Consider the following 12,399-nt stretch of genomic DNA (forward strand, 5'->3'; position numbering starts at 1 on the left):
TGGTGGTGGCGCTGGCCCCACATGTGGGTTCTACAAGGCAGCCTGAAGCTCGACAGTGACTGGGAGAAAAGCTGAGCTGCCTGGATGACCACTCAGTGGCTACTTGTGGTTCCCAAAAGATGGCACTTAAAATGGGAGAAGGAACTCTAGATGCTGCCTTTGGTTTTGGTCTGGCTAAGGATGGCTGGGTTTTCCTCTGGGTTTCCTGGAGCGTGTGGGCTTTGAGACAAGAGTCTGCCATTCTCCCAGACTGTGCAGCATTTAAATAAAAACCTCTTCCCTTCCTCATCAGCCTCTGCCTCCAGAATTTGTCTGTTGGTGGTGACAGGCAGCTGAACCCCACTTTGGTTGGGTAACAATGGGAAAAACAAGGCAGAAGAACTCTAGTCACAAGGCCTTGTTGAGAGAGGCAGGCAGGCCTAAGTGAACTAAGGGATCCTGGGTAGACAAAGGCTTTGAGGCCCAGAACAGGTTAGGGTGTGAGGAAGAGACACACAAAAAGGAAGTGAGAAGACACAGAATACTTGTTCTGTACTTTGCAATCTTACTCAAGGAGCTTCCTTGCTTTCTCACCTAGCACAAACTTTCCTCTGGGGCTCTGTATCCAGGCCTATGAAGGCCCACTTGAGCTGCCTGTGATCATTTCTTCTCTATGGATTGCACTGCTTGTTCTCTTGCAGCTGTGGCTACTGCAACATCTGACCAAGCTGTCCCCTCACATCATTTCATAGACAGTACCAGAGAGCTGCAGGTCCAGGGAGTGAGGGGAAGGAGGAGAGAACAAATGACTAATGGCCCCGCCTCTGGCCCTGAAGACCCTCTCTGCTCACAGCTCCTGTCTGGGTTAAGAGCTTCTCTGCTTCACAAAGGAGACCCATTTCCTCTTCCTTGATTGTATTTCCAGGATTTGTTGCCCAAATGCAACCCCTCAGCACATGCCAGAAACCCCCAATTCCTGACTAGTTGCTCTTTCTCTTGTGCAATATGTCCTGGAGAATAGAATGATTTCTGGAACCAGGCTCCATGGGTTTGAGCCCTGGCTCTGCCACTTACTAAAGATGAGCTATTTTGGGCCTCAGTTTTCTCGTCTGTAAAAGGGGAATAGTAATAATACCCTCTCATAGAGCCAACTGTGACGCCTTGAGAACCATTGTTGGCGCATAGTAAGTACATACACACAGAGTAAGGGCAAAATAAATGTTGGCTACAGTCAAAATTTATGACTGAGACCTTAACCTACATAGGAATCAGAGATCCTGTTGTAGGAAGTCTCACACTCCATGTCAAATCACTGAAGCCCTGCAGAAAGAATTCTATGGTTGTAACAACCCCCTCCCCCTAACTTCCTCTTCCTCTCTGTAACACAGGGATTCCTGCATCTTCCTGCTTTCTCTGTTCATATGTGGCTCACCATGTCTCCACATATCAGATTACAGTCCTTTCTTTTTCCCAATAAATCGTTTCTGGTGGTGAAATATCGCCTCCTTGCTTTTTGTTTACAGTCAGCACTACCATTGTTACTTCTGTGACTACTCCAATTAATTATCCAATCATCCAAAGAAGCTACTTCTGCCCACAGATGGGCTGGGAAGAAAACTTTTCACTAAAATAAAAAATTATAATGATAAAATAATGACTTTTATTTATGAGCGCTCCTTTTGTGCCACACACTGTGCTAAAGATTTTTAGTGACTTCCATTATCTTCCTCACTGTTCCAAAGCAACTAGGGGGTGGGGGCATGGAGTGGACTCAGCCTCTCCATGTTACATACTCTGCACAAAGTCCCACTTGCACCCCCTCAAGTGCAACTTCTTTCCCAGAGCTGAGAGTGATCTACTTCATCCAACCGCACTGTCCTACCCCTGCCAATAGCCCTCCTTTGTTTACTCTTGAATATGCCAGCAGCCTGCTTTCCTCTCTCCTGATAAGTCAATTTACAGCCTCTCATTTCGCTTCTAAGAAGCTGTTTCCTGTCATCTCTTCAAGACTGCCTCTTTCCCACTGACTGTCTCTAGTGAGGAGCAGAGAGCAAACATCTAGACACCTCCAGCCACTGCCTCCTCACTCCTGCCCGCGACACACACACACACACACACACACACACACACGCACGCACGCACGCACGCACACACTCAGCAGAATCAGGCAACTTCTCCGGGCATGCAGAGTCTCTGCATTGCTGGGACACAGTCCCTTCATGCCATTTGAGATGTTAACTGTTTTGGTGAGCAGAACGCAAACTGGTTTTTAACCACCAACATTCTGTTCTAGCCTTTGAGGTAGGAAAGAGACGAAAAACATGTTTCCACATTTTGGGGTAGAAAACCCAGTTTGTGGTTTCTCTGGCACTGTTACGCCATTCAGAACTTCAAGCTATGCAGCCCTATACATTGCAATTTTTCTTACTTGCTCCCCTGGTATTCAAAATAAATTTTTAAAAATCGGTTTCCTTAGTAGCATTTCATTTTAATTTTACTGAAACTTGTGTGGTTAAAAACATTCTTATACTAATAGCTATGTGACCTTTAAGATATCCGGCAGGAGAAAAAGTCTCATAAGAGTAGAACCTTGTTTTCCAACTCAGTCTCTTCTCACTTCAGAAATGGAGAACCTTGGAACTATCCTTTCCCTGACTATGCTCTAGAAACTTCTCTTAACCCCTTTTCTCCTCTTCCCGCTTTAAGAGGGACTCTGGGTTCCTGTCCCATTATGGAAATTATAGTTACTGGTCAACAGTTATCTCTCTAGGTTTCTGACCTTGCCAGGCTTTCTTCATATCACTAAACCTGAGTTCTTGGACAATGGGGAAGATGCAGCAGCACTGCAGCAGCAACCAAAAAGCTTTAAAAAATGGCATGTAAACCAAAGTCAAACCAAAGTTAAATGAAACAATTCATTTCACTTTGCTATGCACATAGTTTAAAATTGAATAACTTGATGTCCTTGAAAAAATGCAAAGTCCCAGACATCCAGACCACTGTTTGAAAATCACATGGACATTTTGGGGAGTTATGATTGTTCAGTGGTTCGTGGCATGTTCCTCTTTGTTGCAGCCTTCTCTGAGTATGTGTTTTCTGCTTTTCTGATTCATCTGTGGTAGTGTTGAGTCAGGAATCAAAATAAAGTAGAAAAAGAACTCATGGAAATAATCACTGCTTTTAACCATGTTATGACAAGCTGCCTTCACTGATGTTATCCCATAAATTGATCAGTGTCATATTGTCCTGTTGTCATATAGACATGGACACACTTACAGACTGAAATGGCTTTGGGATCTGGCCCCTACAATTATGGCCAACTCAACCCTAGGGTGGTAGCTTAAAGTAACTGACAGAGGGGATTTCCTGACTCCTGAGCCAGAGTTTCCAGGATGTCATTTTCCAATTATGCAGCATTTTCTACTCTGGTTGTAGTTCTTCAACTTAATTATTAAAAAATACTAGATAAGACTCAGTTACCCAGAATTTCTAGTATCACCCAACTTACCCAAGAGCAGTTACTCATATTCATGATTCCTATTCCCCTGGTGTTTTCAGTGCCTGGTACCCTCATTCTTTAAAGTACTATCAGTGTAACAAAATGGAAAATATTTAAAATGGTCTTGCAAAGTCCATTGGAGGGTCAATTATATATTGTTAATTAGAGGCAAGAGAAAGATAAAGATGTGAAATTATGATTTCATACATGCACAAATCTGGACGGCTCTTTAAAATTCAATTAGTTCAATGGTCCAGGGCTAAATGAGTGGTACCCATCACCCTTCCTCCTTGTGCTAACATAATTTTGGAAATGTACATGGGCAACTTTACTTGTTATGGTGATTCCAGAGGTTCAACTGGATTTTCAAGGGCAGAGAGGCCAAAGATGCTAGAAATTCTGCAAACATGAGATAGTTCTGTGCAATAAATAATTGCCCCCTGTCCCATGCAACTTACATTCATTATCTTCCTTAATTTATACAATGACCCTATGGGTATTACTTTTATCCCCATCTGAGAAACTATTCTGTAGATTAATAGAGACACTTCATTATTTTTAATTGCTTGAAACTCTCTATCCCTAGAACTGATCATTCTGTTTCAACATATCCAGACAATATTCCTCTTTCAATTTCTTTGGCTTATTCATATCCCCATGGGGCAGATAAAGACCCCCTCTAGAGACCTCCACTACAACATCAAAGATGAGTCACCACCTGAGGTAGTGAGAACTCATTTTGGACAGAAACCTCCTAGAAAAGCTCAAAGTTTAATTACTCATGTTAATTTATTTTATTTTTTTCTGCCAATTTTAAATAGTTTTATTTAAGGCATCACATTTTCCACTTTAAAATACAGTACTTATAAAGTGCATTATTTCCTTTCCCTGTGCAGATAGTCCATATTCAAGTATTGAGAATGCTCAGTTTTATTATACAGCAGTTCAACTTTTAAAACTCCCATGGAATTTGCTACAAATTTGGGTCCTTCAATATTTTGTGTGGAACAATGCTAAATCTATCTATGCAAGAAATTGGCTTAATCCACCTCTTCAATTGGTGGGCCCAGAGGAAGCACCCCCACATGGAGGGGCTCCACCACCAGGGAAGCCCCCGGGCATTCCTCCCAGCATGCCTCCTGTGCTCTGGTACAGCTTAGTGATGATTGGGTTGCAGACATTTTCCAGCTCTTTCTGTTGATGTTCAACTTCTTCCTTTTCTGCAGTCCGATTCTTATCAAGCCAGTTGATGATTTCATTGCACTTGTCAAGAATCTTCCGTTTGTCCTCATCATTGATCTTGCCTTGCAGTTTTTAATCTTCAACCACTGCTTTCATGTTGAATGCACAGGATTCAGGTGAGTTCTTGAAAGACACCTTGTCCCGCTGCTTCTCATCCTCAGCTTTGTACTTCTCAGCTTTCTAGACCATGCGCTCAATGTCTTCCTTGCTCAGGCGACCCTTATCATCAGTGATCTTCTTCTCTTTTCCTGTACTCTTATCCACAGCAGAGACATTAAGGATGCCATTGGCATCGATATCAAAAGTGACTTCAATCTGAGGAACACCACAAGGTGCAGGAGGTATCCCCATCAGTTCAAACTTGCCAAGCAGGTTGTTATCCTTTGTCATGGCACGCTCACCTTCATAAACCAGGATGAGCATGCCGGGCTCATTGTCAGAGTAGGTGGTGAAGGTCTGTGTCTGCTTAGTAGAAATGGTAGTATTGCGCTTGAGGAGGACAGTCATGTCTCCACCAGCCATCTCAATGCCAAGGGAAAGAGGAGTGACATCCAACAGCAGCAAGCCTTGAACATTCTCAGATTTTCTCCAGAGAGGATGGCTGCTTGGATAGCTGCACCATAAGCAACAGCCTCATCAGGGTTGATGCTCTGATTCAGCTCTTTTCCATTGAATAAATCCTGTAGGAGTTTCTGAATCTTGGCGATACGGGTGAAACCCCCCACCAGGACAATATCATGTATCTGGGACTTGTCAAGCTTGGCATCCTGAAGGGTTTTCTCTACAGGGTCCAGAGTGCCATGGAAAAGGTCAGCATTCAACTCTTCAAATTGGGTGTGGGTCATAGAGGTATAGAAGTCAATTTCTTCATAGAGTGAATTGATCTCAATACTGGCCTGGGTGCTGGAGGAGGGTGTACGCTAAGCACGTTCACAAGCAGTACAAAGGCGATGAACAGCCCTCTCATTCTCACTGATGTCCTTCTTGTGCTTGAGCTTAAACTCTGCAATGAAATGGTTGACCATTCGGTTGTCAAAGTCTTCTCCACCTAAATGGGTGTCACCAGATGTAGATTTGACCTCAAAGATTCCATCTTCAATTGTGAGAATTGACACATCGAAAGTGCCACATCACAGGTCAAAGATCAGCACATTTCTTTCAGCTCCAACCTCTTTGTCTAAGTTGTAAGCAATAGCAGTGGCAGTTGGCTCATTTATGATTCTAAGTACATTGAGACCAGCAATAGTTCAGCATCTTTGGTAGCCTGATGCTGAGAATCATTGAAGTAAGCAGGTACTGTGACTAGAGCATTGTTTACAGTCTTTCCAAGGTAGGCTTCTGCGATTTCCTTCATCTTTGTCAAAACCATAGATGACACCTCCTCTGGATAGAAACTTTTTGTCTCTCCCATATATTCTACTTGGACCTTGGCCCTGCCAGCATCATTCACCACCATGCAAGGCCAATGCTTCATATCAGATTGAACAACAGCATCATCAAATCTACGTCCAATTAAGCGTTTGGCATCAAAAACCATGTTGGTAGGATTTATTGCAACCTGATTCTTTGCAGTATCGCCAATCAATCGTTCGGTATCAGTAAAGGCGACATAACTTGGGGTGGTCCGGTTTCCCTGATCATTGGCAATTATTTCCACTTTTCTGTGCTGAAACACACCCACACAAGAGTAGGTCATGCCAGGATCAATGCCAACTGCAGGGCCCTTAGACATGGTTGCTTGCGGGTGCGCACTACTCTCAAAGACGCGGACCAGAACAGCTCCCCCGGGTTCAATGAGAACTCATGTTATTTTAAAATAAAAAGAATGTATTTTTGATAAAATTTGAGAAAATTTCTTGAAAGTTTATGGAAAGCTCACAACTGTATTGAAGTAATTTTGAGCCATTATTCTATTGGGATACGCTGAGTACACCTTTGTGAGCCTCCAGGAACATTCTATTTCCCACCTCTTTTTAAATTACAAACATAAAATCTTCTATTTTTAAATCCACCACCATGAGAAAAAATGTACTGAAGAAAATCTGAAGCAGTACAAAACTCGAAAGTTCCACTTAGGTGCAACAAACACGGATATGATAATAAGTAACTCTAGTCTTTCCATAATTCGAGTAAGATTTAAGTTTAACAGCACAGTCATCCTTAAAGCACCAGTCCTCAAATTTCAATATGGCCCTGTATATTGTTAAATAAGTGAGGCTAGAGTTAACTATAGAGTTTTTGTTTTTAAGAATATATTGAGTGAGATGGCAATTACATGAAGTGATCCAAAGGTGCATAAGGTTGGAAAAAAAAAAAAGCACTTCACGTAGGTAAAATATTGATGCCATAACCAACCCATACGACCCAAAGTTTCACTAAGATGATTAGCTTCTCTAGAGGATAAGCAGGTGACTTTTCCCAGCTTACTCAATTCATTAGTTATTACTGTTCAATTTCTACTAATCTTGTGATATAGTAGCTATCATCAGGAAAATTCGCTTGCTTAGAAGAGGATTGCAATTCTGTTAATATTAGAGCCAGCAGAGGGAACTTGACATTAAAAATGTAGATTAAGAATCGGTAGAAGAGAATAAAAAAAAATCTATAGGATGGGTCTCCTTAGAAAACAGAGTTGTACAGGGACTTAGGTTAAAACCATTTCAAAAAATTTGTCAGTTTTAAGGTAATAACGTCTTTTCAGAGATTGTAGCATGTGAAGAACCCACTGACACTATATACTATGAACAAAGTTAAAAACAGAAAATGATCTTTTGACTAAAGTGAGAAGGACAGTATAAAATCATTTACCAGACGAAAGTTCAAAATAAATGAATATTTACAGAATGTTAAACTATTAATCTGCAGCCATAATGAGGCCTCTGCAAGTTCCCAAAACCTGTCTCCTCAACTCTGAGCCACACAAAGGAAAACTGAAACCATGGGAACAATCTAAAGAAACTAAGTCTCTGAATGAGCATGTAAATAGAGTTAGGTTCCACAAGAAAACTTACAACCTTGTCTCCAGACCAGGGAGGAGCAAAGGAAGAAATACAAGCAAGAACAAAAGAAGAAAGCAAAGGATTTGGGAACTCAAAGGGGCCTCATTATGGCTGCAGATTAATAGTTCAACATCCTGTAAATATTTCTTTATTCTGAAACTTTTTTTGAAGGTATTTTTATATTGTTCTTCCCACTTTAGTCAAAAGATTTGAGGAACAAGGTAAAATCTTGTGAAATACAAAGGAGTCATTTATTTTTCCTACACCAATTTAAAATGTTTCTATTTTATTTACTGCATGCATATGTGAATAAATAAGATATGTCTTAGTGGCTTTCTTTTATTTGCACATGGTAGGATGTACAGACTGAATAAGTAATAGGCCTTCAGGTAAATTGTTTTCATGACAGCATATGTATTAGGACAAAGACTGAGTTCTATTTGGTTTAATCAGGAAATAATTGTGGCCTTTGAATGGCCTACAGTGGAAATGTTTTCTCATTTCCTGGGGTTTAATTAATTCCACAGTCAAGTACAAGTAATGTAAAACTACATAAGCTTCAAGAAGAGAAATAAAAATGAAATCTGATCGCCTACATGTATCTTAATGACGAAGCATTATAGCTAAACTGAGCTGAACAATGGCTGTATCAGGGATTAGTACAGTATAAAAGACTTCGATTGAGTTGATCAGTCCTGTTATCACCTCTCTTATGAGATGTGAACTTGATTGGACACTCTTGCCTTAGAGGCAAACTGAGAGTTTGCTTTTCCCTTGAAACAGCTTACTTCACTTTCCCACCTTTGAAGTCTATTCTGCTGAGACTTCTTTGTTTAATTTAGGTCATCTGTTCTTCAAAGCTAAAGACAGCTCCTACTTCACCAATCTGATATGAAGTAGGACCACCCACACAAACATGTAACACTACCTGCTCCCTCAGATTTGTTTAGCATTTAAAAAAAGTTTTCCATATTACACAATATTGACTTGTTTTCCCTGCACCTGAAGGCCTACATATAGATCATTTATTAGCTCACCAATGGATGCTTTAATTTTTTGGAAGATTTCCACTAGTCTAGGCAAAGTCCTCAGAACACCTGAGCAGCAAAAAGGATTAGTATATTTTTAAAGACTCAGAAGTAATATATTTGGATGATGAGGTAGCCCCCATTCCAATAAATATGCTAATAACTGGTACTTTCTCTAGAGCTGCAGCCTCACCTTGCTACTGCTAATGATTTGCAAATAATGGTTAATTTTAGCATCTACTAATGGATGTCCCCAAGCAGAATGGATGACAAGAGACAGATTTATAAACATTGGATTCTACAGAAAAAAAAAAGACTACAGCCCACAAAAAAGATACTACCAGGCATAAGAATGATCATATTTCTACCCATAATTTGTCCTTTTTAAAATCTGTACTGATAAATGTCTTGATGCACCTATAGTAGGATATGTAAATTACATAAACATACAGAAATTTTTTTCAGTTTTTATTAGTTATTAATATCATTTTTGTTATGGTTAAAAAGCAAGTACATTTTTTCTATTCTTTCATGCATGCATTCATTGTTCTATTCCTCAACTGCTGCTGTGGCACTGAATAAAAACAATGTCAATTATATTTGTTAAAAAATAAACAGAAAAATATAAAACAAAATTATATACTAGAAGTGACACAACAATAGATTTCTCTAGCCTGAAATAGAGTTGATTTCCCAGAATTCCTAGTGAAATTTAAGAATAATGTCCCTAAAAAATGCTATTTGTGTGAGTCTAAGTGATGTATGGTTACTTTTCTCAAGCAAAAGCTGGCTTACCTATATACAGAAAGAGACCCTGCCCTGGGCCATGTGATTTTCTCAGATTCTTTGTCATCCCAGGGCAAACCAGCTTCTCCTCCTTCACTTTATTTCTATTTCTCCCTATGCCTTCTAGTCAGGGGAGTCTTTGATTGATCTCAGGGTTGAGGTAAGCCTTGTTCCTCTGGCTCATAATGCTTCCTTTCTCAAGTTGTTTGTCTATAACATAAATCTTTTTTTAACACCCTGGGCTTTTGAAACTCAAGTGGAGACTTTTTTCTCCATTTTCCATTGTTACATCACTTCTCTGTGACAACAAAGACAGAGCAGTCTATTTCAATGGAAGAGATGGTCCAAGGTCAAACAAATACAGAGAAAACAAGTGAATTAAAGATTCAAAACAATTCCACTACACATTCTTAGCATGAACCACAAAATCCTTTTTAAAGCAAGTTTTGTGACTAAGAGCTAAAAAGTTTTAAAGAAATTCAAGAAATTAAAGTGTAATTGATAATTTGAGCCCCAAACTCAAAGAATAATAATAATAAAATATGCTATATTTCCTCATCCTGTACAGTTTATGAATCGGAGCACCCAGAATAATACAGGGATCCTCCTTGGAATTGTGTTATTACTGTACTCTTTCACACTTACATAGAACTTTTCAATTGACAATAACAAACATTATATCATTTCTTTTTCCCAGTACCTTTTGAGTTAGTCAAGGTCACACAGCTGATGAGTGACAGTGCCAGATCTTCAAAAATATTTGGTATTTCTGAAAAGTGAGTGTTCCAAGAGGAATCATAACCTCAGTCAAATATAATTTTTATTTTAATGTGGTCTCTGATTCATTTGGACTTCTTACAAATCTCTTCACAATTCATGAGTCTTTTCCCATCTAAAGTATTTGTTCAGCACCTGATTTTGGCTTTTCCCAACTCTCTGGTTTCAATCTCAGCCTCAGATCAATATTCTGTGTCCTGAGCCAATACTGATGTGGGCAGGATGTAATGCCATGTCATTTTTACATCCACAGCAGCTTAGCAGGAATCTGATGCAACAGAAGAGTTCTGATAACATTTTGACCCCTAAAGCCCCAAGACTCTAGGCTTCTTCATCTTCCCAAGTTGTTTCAGTGCACTTGACCAGATATCCTGATCAGTACTGTGATCCCCCTCAATCTCACTCCAGCTTCTTGCTCAGGACCAGATGCTGCCATGGAGACCAGACTTTTATGGACAGATCTCTGAAAATCACCCTTCCACACCAGTCCCCAGGGGTTTAACTGTAGCTTAATGATGTCCCCACCCTCCCTTCCAAAACTGCCATGCCACAGCCTCTCATTGAATACCAGAATGCTCTGCACCTTCCTGACCCAAATCCCTGAAGCTAGGTCAGTTTTACAAGGCCTGTATTCCCAAGTCCCAAATTTCTCTACTTCCTGATGACTCCATGACATGAAACCACACAAAACTTACATATAACCCTAAGCAATGATAGATTATGCCCATGAAACAACAGTTAAAGCAAAGCAAAATCACTGGCTTCTGACTGACTGGCTGATGCCCCATACTAGTTGAAACCACTCTCTATTCTTCAAGAAGTGGAAAATCCTTCAGATAGAAGAAATTAAAGAGAATTTGTCATAGTGGGAAAGCTATTGACAATGATTCAACAAAAATATAATAATAATAATAATAATAAAACAATAATAATAATAATAATTACAATTTGTACAGCATTTCTCTCTTCCAAGCATTTTAAATGAGTTTTTTCAATTTAACCCTCAACCCTAGTAGTGTGGCTCAGTTGGTTGGAGTGTCATCCTGTACACCAAAATATTGCAAATTCAATTCCCAATCAGGACATATGTCTGGGTGGTGGGTTCAATCCCCAGTCAGGGCATATGCAGGTAGCAACTGATTGATGTTTCTCTCTCATATCATTCCTCTTTCTCTCTCTCTCTCTCCTCTCTCTCTCTAAAAATCAATTTAAAAAAGCATATTCTTGGGTGAGGATTTAAAAAATTTAATCCTCAGAAGGATTTCATGATTCCATTTTATAGAAGAAAAGAAAGAGGCTCGAAGACAGCAAATGACATTCTTTAAGTTTTGCAACTAATGAAATCTAGGTCTAACTGAATTCTAAACAAAGGCTCTTAACTACAACCCATGTTCACTCGTTGCTCATTAGTATTATTTTACACAAGCCTATCATACATCCAAGGGGGTGGCCATACCCAGGATGTCAATGGTTCTCTGATGTGGTTTTATATCTGCAGTTCGGATGATGATGACACTTTCACCTTTGATCCTTCACCAGCATCTGCCTGAAAGAGGACCTGAATGGGGCTGCCAGATATTCATTCTAGATAAAAAGAGCAAGAAAAGTCCTGGCTGGGTCATTCAGTTGATTGGAATGTTGTCCCATACACCAAAGAGTTACAGGTTTGATCCCTGGTCAGGGTGTGTTGAGGAGGCAACTAATTGATGTTTTTCTTCTCCCCCTCCCCCTCCCCTCCCCCCTTCCACTCCCCCTTCTCCTGCCCTTCCCCCTCCTCCTCCTTCCCCTCCTCTTTCTTCGCCTTCTTCTCCTTCTCCTTCTCCTCCTCCTCCTCCTCCTCCTCCTCCTCCTCCTCCTCCTCCTCCTCCTCCTCCTCCTCCTCCTCCTCCTTCTTCTTCTTCTTCTCCTCCTCCTCCTCCTCCTCCTCCTCCTTCTTCTCCTTCTTCTTCTTCTCTTCCTCCTCCTTCTCTTTGCCTTCTCCTCTCTTTGTGTCCCTCTCTCGCTCTCTTTCTCTGAAATCAACAAACATATCCTCAGGTGATGATTTTTTTAAATAAAAAATATACATAAAGGGCAAGATAAACTCTTG

The 12,399-nt window shown here is 40.3% G+C and overlaps 1 pseudogene; it reads right to left on the bottom strand.

Annotated features, from left to right (window-relative positions):
• Nucleotides 1–4,518: 4,518 nt before the first annotated feature.
• Nucleotides 4,519–6,452, bottom strand: LOC150012114 (heat shock cognate 71 kDa protein pseudogene; annotated as a pseudogene).
• Between the last annotated feature and the right edge of the window lie 5,947 nt (nt 6,453–12,399).

Source organism: Furipterus horrens, unplaced genomic scaffold, assembly GCF_987537825.1.
Source record: "Furipterus horrens unplaced genomic scaffold, mFurHor1.1.pri manual_scaffold_4, whole genome shotgun sequence".
NCBI classification, from domain to species: Eukaryota; Metazoa; Chordata; class Mammalia; order Chiroptera; family Furipteridae; genus Furipterus; species Furipterus horrens.